Source organism: Olea europaea, unplaced genomic scaffold, assembly GCF_002742605.1.
Source record: "Olea europaea var. sylvestris unplaced genomic scaffold, O_europaea_v1 scaffold1082, whole genome shotgun sequence".
Lineage (NCBI taxonomy): Eukaryota > Viridiplantae > Streptophyta > Magnoliopsida > Lamiales > Oleaceae > Olea > Olea europaea.
Genome location: NW_019228177.1, coordinates 321038 through 327792, shown reverse-complemented (window position 1 = coordinate 327792; position 6755 = coordinate 321038). Strand labels below are relative to the sequence as shown.

Genomic DNA, 6755 nt, shown 5'->3' with positions numbered 1-6755 from the left:
TTATTATTATTATTATATTCTGTTTCAGAATCATTATTTCTATTTATATGACTATAATTTCCAAACCTTAAACTAATTCTTCCATGTAAATCTTTATATGTTATAGCTTCTTGAGGAGCTAAAATTGGTTCTTGAGTTTCCAAAATTTTTTCTAAATCCCATTATAATCCTGCTAAAAGTTCTGAATCATAGGTTTTAGGCTTAATCATTTTTATTCCTTTACTACTCATTAAATTTATTACTTTATCTATGTATAATTTGTATTTTGTTTGAGAATTATTACTACATCTCCCTAAAAATCCTGTACTTATTAATAAATTTTCTCCTGAAATAACATCTTCATATTCATGTGTTTGGATTCCTATTTTAATATTTTCTGAAAAATCTTTTATGGTTAATAAAAAATCTGGATTACAATATATAATCGCGCAAATCTAGCCTTTGTGACACAATCAAATTAATTAAGAATCTAAAAGTAATTGTATTCATTACGGGAGAATATGTTTCATCATAATCAATTCTGATCTTTGTGAGAAACCTTGAACTACGAGTCGAACTTTGTATCTTATAATTTCATTATTTTCATTTTTCTTTCGTATAAAGACCCATCTGTATCCTATAGGGATTATATTTTTAGGTGTCTGAACTACAAGTCCAAACACTTTTCGTTTTTTCAAGGAATTAAATTTTGGTTGTATAGCTTCTTTCCAATTTAACCAATTATTTCTATGTTGACAGTCTTTAACAAACTGTGGTTTGGGATCCTTATTTGCATAATATCAAGAGCAACGTTAAATACAAAAATATTGTCTATAAAATATTATTTCATTTCCATAATTTATAAGATAATATAAATTTATTGAAATCTCATTATTTTCGACACTTATGGTTCTTTAGGAATCATATTTTCAATATTTGATTGATCAATTTTAATGTTACTTCATTTGAAGTTTCTGATTGATTTTTCTCTTGTACTTTTCTTTTGGAGGTATAGAGTCTTTTAAATCAGCTGGTCGATCACACTTCTGACGTATTTAAGATTCATTTATTACAACAGATTATCCTATAGTGACATTAATTTTTGTTAAAATATTTTATTCTAGTATATATGACTTTGCCACCTTTCTCATGTTAAAAATACATCTCGTAATTGATTTATAACTCTGGGCAGATGGATTATTTTTTCTACGTCGTGCTCACATTGATTTCTTTGTGATCAAAGTGAGATTGAGTTGTTCCATTCCAAGAAATTTTACCTAGTTTTTCAGGATATAGTTTTTCCCTTTCAAAATTTGGAAAATCATTTCATCAAAATGACAATTTTCAAAGCGTGTTGACGTTCAAGATACTTAATAATAGATAGTGAATCAAAACCCAAATAAGTCTTCGTCGGGGACATATTTTAGTATTTTGTAGGGCGAAATAAGGACTTGGACAGCACAACAAAAAATCTTTAGGTGAGAAATATTAGGTTCATGACTAAATTCAAGCTGCAAATTTGAATATTCATAATAGGCAATTTGTTTTATACAAACCAATGATGCTACATGTAATATGAGATGACCACAAACAGAGTTGGGAGTTTTGTTTTCATAAGAATGGTCTAACAACAAGTTGTAGATGTTTAATAAACGATTTCACTAAACTATTTTGTGTATAAACATGAGCAACTGAATGTTTAATAACAATCTCAATTTGACATACAATAGTCTTGATTGAGTAATCAGGAAATTGCGTTAATAATTTTATGATTTGATCTAATAGTCTATCAAAATCTACATTCTCAATGGAAAGAAGACAAACATGTGACAATCTAATAGAAGAATCAATTAATACTATAAAATAAAAAAATGCTCCACATGGTGGGTGTATTGGTCCACACATATCTCCACGAATTCTTTTCACGAAAGTTGAAGATTCAATATTAACTTATGTAGCCGAAGGTCTAATAGTCTAACTTACCTTGTGAACAAGCTACACATGGATAATCATTAGATAAGAGAATTTTCTGGTTCTTTAAAGGATGTCCATGTGAGTTGTTTATTATTTAACGCATCATAATGGCTCCTAAATGTTCAAGTTGATCATACCATAGTATAAAACTTTTTGAGTTAATGAACTTCTGGTTCATGACAATATATGATTTAACTATTTTTATAAATGTATAACACATGCCAGATGGGAGTATATGAAATTTTCTTTTATCTGCTTTTGGCTATATACAAAAGAAGTTATGCAAAAATATTTAATATTATTTTCTTGCATCGTCTCAATGTGATATCCATTGTAGTTGAAATTTTTGAAACTAAGCAAATTTCTTCTGAATTTATTAGAATAAATTGCATCGTCAATAAAATAGTTTTATATTATTTGGTAAAATAATACAAGTTCTTCCAAAACCTTCAACGATATTCGATGACCAATATCATAATAACATTATTTTTTGATAATGTTAAGGCCAAAAAATATATTTTTGTCTTGAAGAATGGAATGTGTAGAATCACTATGAATCAAGCAGGTATCATGAAAATCAATCATGAACATATAAATATAACAAAATAGATGTATTTTAAAAACTTAAATTTAAATCTAGAGGAGTAAATATAATTTTATATTATGAAATTAGCGATGCATAATAGAGTTTTAAATTTTTGCGAAGAGTAAAAACATATTTAAAATTGAATTTTTAAAACAAAAGGAAGTACTAGAAAGTAAACTAATCTATATCTTTCATTACACCACACCCAATCAGTTGGTCAATATTTTCATTTAAATCAATAAAGAAATCAAAGACATCCAAACGTGTTACATTAATTGGACCATCATAATCAACAAAATCTGTCTTCGCTTTTTCCTTTTCTTTAATTGATTTTTGATAGACATCCACAAGATATTTTGCCATATGATAGGTATATGTCCAATGCCCTTTTATTCCATATCTAAAGTAACTTCTTTCATGCTCCTTTTTGGATGTACTGCTTTTCATTTGCTTTGTACCTTTTGACAAATCCACATTTATGACATTGTCTTGATAGTGCATTTGCTTCAGGTAATATTGTACAATTTGCTTCAAGCAATGATACAGAACTAGTTGGACGTAACTCATGATTTTTTTATCCAATTCATTATTTTGTTCAACCATGAGAAGGCCATAAATAAGTTTTGAGTACTTTTTGAAACCATGCTCTCGATATTGCTAATGTAAGAGCACATTCGAGGCGTGAAAAGCTAGAAAAAAATATTCTCCAACATATCTTCATCAGTGATTTTTCGTTCACACAATGTTAATCTTAAACATATTCTAAATAGTTCAAAATTATATTCACTAACAATTTTAAAGTCTTGCAAACGAATGTGCATCAACTCATAACGAGCTATGGGAAGGACTATAGTCATTTGGTGACCAAATCTTTCAGTTAGTTTTCTCAAAGAACCTATGAATCTTTCTTAGTGAGATACTAAATTTTCAATCCATCGTGAAAATGATGACGAAGGAAGATAAGTGCTTTTGCACGATCCTATAGGGATTATTTGTTTCCTTCTTTTATTATTTCTCTCAAATCTTTTGAGATAAAAGCATTTAGTACCCATCATAAATAATTTTTGTCAGATATGTTAAGTGCCGCAAATTCATGTTTTGTGATATTTGTCGTTTAATTAACTACACAATAAAGCAAAAGAAAATACAATTAGTTTCGAACAATATGATTAAGCATCAAATTATAATTAATCAAATAGTCAATATCAACATAATATAATTACATATTTTTCTTCAGGGTTAAACATTATTTAAAAAAATGTGTTCTTCAAAGCATGTACTATTTTGGAAGCATGTTGTATTTTACTATTTCTTTTTCAAGAGTAATATATCAATATTCTTTTAGAATATTGAAAATTATAATTTATACTTTTCAGGAGCCAGTAATATTCTTCTAGGATATAAATTATAATGTTATTCTACTTTAGGAGCAATAACGAATTATTATTTACAAATATGAACTCTTTAAGAGCCATGTATTATATATAGAGTTGTACTTAATCGAGAGCAACAACAATTAAGAATGAATTCAATAATTGATATTTTATTGCTAACATAACAAACGATGATGAAACATTCAATTGCTCATCACAATGATAATATTAATTAATTTATAAGTATATGTGAAATATTGGTTTGAATTTAATAATTATAGTCATATACAAAAAAAAATGCAGAAAAATTGATGGTGTCTATCAAAGCACGAATTACGACATACAATGTTATTAAAGCACAAAAATTGATGTCATGTAGAAAAGGAAAAAGAATTGGTATGGTAAAAATTTGATATGGCATGAGTTAAAGGGTACACACGTAATGATTGTGGAGGTGGACTATACATACAAATAATTAGAGATTTGAAATTTATAGTTAACATGTTTAAAGGTAATGATGATTATGCTTATGTTAAAAGCTCTAAAGGCTGTATGGCAAATAGACGTGAGATATTACGTATGTATAAGAAAAGTCACGTGTCACCAAAATAATTTTGGTACATGTGATAGATGATTTATGCTTAACAAAATTACTACTAACTTTACTAGACTTTGAATAATTAAGTTTTCCTACTTATAACTTGTTATGAAAAAAGAAAAAGAAAATACCATTAGACTATCTGACACTCCTTAAAGTGTTTAATTAGAGTACGTTTGGCATAAAAATTTATTAAGCGCCTGTTCGCCATCCATTATTTCAAATTAAAATAGAGAAATGAACAATGCAGAATTATAAAAAATTTGAGCTCTTCGACACCTTGATTCCCACTTTCAAATATAGCTCAGGACCTATTGCTCTACATTTCCATTGATGCCATAATTTATCACTTTACCTAACCCATCTAATCCCCACCATCTACATGACAAATCTCGACACATCCTTTGCTCCATCCAAAATCAAATTGTGTATCCACTTCTCCAACTATGAACGACAACCAAAGAGCGAACACTTGTTCTATAATATCTGCAACCTAAAATGCCTGCAACCGAATTTTAGAGCTCTGGCCCAAAGTTTTCGATTTTGACGGCCAAAAAATCTTGAAGTGACTTCCATTTCCTACAGATTTGAAATCTCCATTAAAATTTTTTCCTTCATCCTAGTTTCTCCTTTGCTCTTGCTGGTTCTTCCCTACCATTTTTAAGTAACGAGAATCATTTGCTCAAAAAATTTACCAGATCAATTACCGAAGCATACACTTGTAGGCATTGTCAAAGTGAATGGCTTCCTATGTCATAACTGGAACAATCTTTATCCCAAGGTAAAAAATACCTTCCCTTTTCATCTCTGTATGTATTTTTTTTAAGAGAATGCTATTTCTTAGTTGTAATCCTTTTCCCTATTTTTGCTCTTGTAGAGCTATACAACCACTGTCCTATCTCAACTATTGAGAAAACCTCCTTTGAAACCATAGTTGGAGGAGCTGTTACGTATTGCAATGAAATGGACAATGAAGGAACGTCAAATTTCCATAGCCGCCTGTGAATTGGCTGTAGCGGAAGGTGATGTCATGGCAAATGCTTCACAAAGGCTGGTTGGGACCGCATCCTATCACTTTTCAACCAAAAGGCAAACAAGAATTGGACAATCATCTAACTGAAGAATGCTAGTAGCTGATGAAGTTTGATCACAAGTTGTTGTTCGAACTACTGTATTGCTTGCATAGGCGTGGAGTACAACTGATAATCATGTGGTGGCTGATGATGAGTGGTGGGGTAAAAAAATCAAGTAAAAAGCAAAACACTTGGTAAATGCTAAACGATCTTTTTTTGGCCTTTTCGCACAATTGCCTTTCTCTACAGAGTTACGACTTCTGTTTCATGCTGTTTGATTGTGGTTCGATTAGTGTTGTTGGATTGGATTTATACGAAAGAAATTTGATTTTCATAACTCGAACAACTACATAAATGACGTGTATTGAAACATGTGAAACGCTAAGCGTTGCTGATTCATTAGAAGTTGACCATAAGGTCACTGTCATGTGCCTTGCCTGTATTGTTATTGCTTGTAAGATTATTAGAAGTTAATTTGCGAAAGGTTATATGTCTTCTTGCCTCTAAAGTTATTGTATTGCATCTTCTCACATCCACTAGCTCTCTTTTCTGTAGCAGAGTTAGCATTGCGCTTGCCTTCTCCTTTGTCGGGAGACTTTGCACCATGTTTTATGGGTGATTTTGCCTGTTCATTTAGTCCTCTTTCACTCTCAGCATCCACTTAAGAATGTACACTGCTTTCAGAATTGTTGTGCTAATTTGTCAAGATGATAGTTCTATACTGTATGTGCTTTGTTTTGTGGTGCTCGATTCATTTCATGGTTGTATTCGGGTTGTTATCTTCACACAATTGCACGTGTGCCTTGTTCTTCAGACGTTGGATTTTTTATAGCTATTTCTCATTGAGCTTTTCTCCATTTTATTGTTTATAGGAAAACCCCAAGTACGATAGGTTTAAAAATAAGGATGTTGGAGAAATTTTCGATCGGTAAAGTTGTTTGTTAGGTGACACATTTGATTTTATTAAGTACGCTTTGATCCCGACCAAGTTGTCACGGCGTGGGTTCGGGATATATGATGACAGTGACAGTGAACAAGGATCGTTTGCCAAAATCTCTTAAAAGTAGTACTTCTAGTGACGACCCAAAAATTGGCCATTCAAATGCATCGAAGGAAAGATCGAGCAAGCGAACTGGTGAAAAACGTAAGTCCACATCACTTTTGGAGAAGGG

General features: G+C 30.6%; 1 long non-coding RNA gene across 1 annotated transcript; it reads left to right on the top strand.

Annotated features, from left to right (window-relative positions):
• The first annotated feature begins 4856 nt into the window (after positions 1-4856).
• LOC111373187 lies at positions 4857-6755 on the top strand. Its single transcript, XR_002698907.1, has 3 exons — positions 4857-5291; positions 5388-5777; positions 6456-6755. It is a non-coding gene; the product is annotated as an uncharacterized LOC111373187 (long non-coding RNA).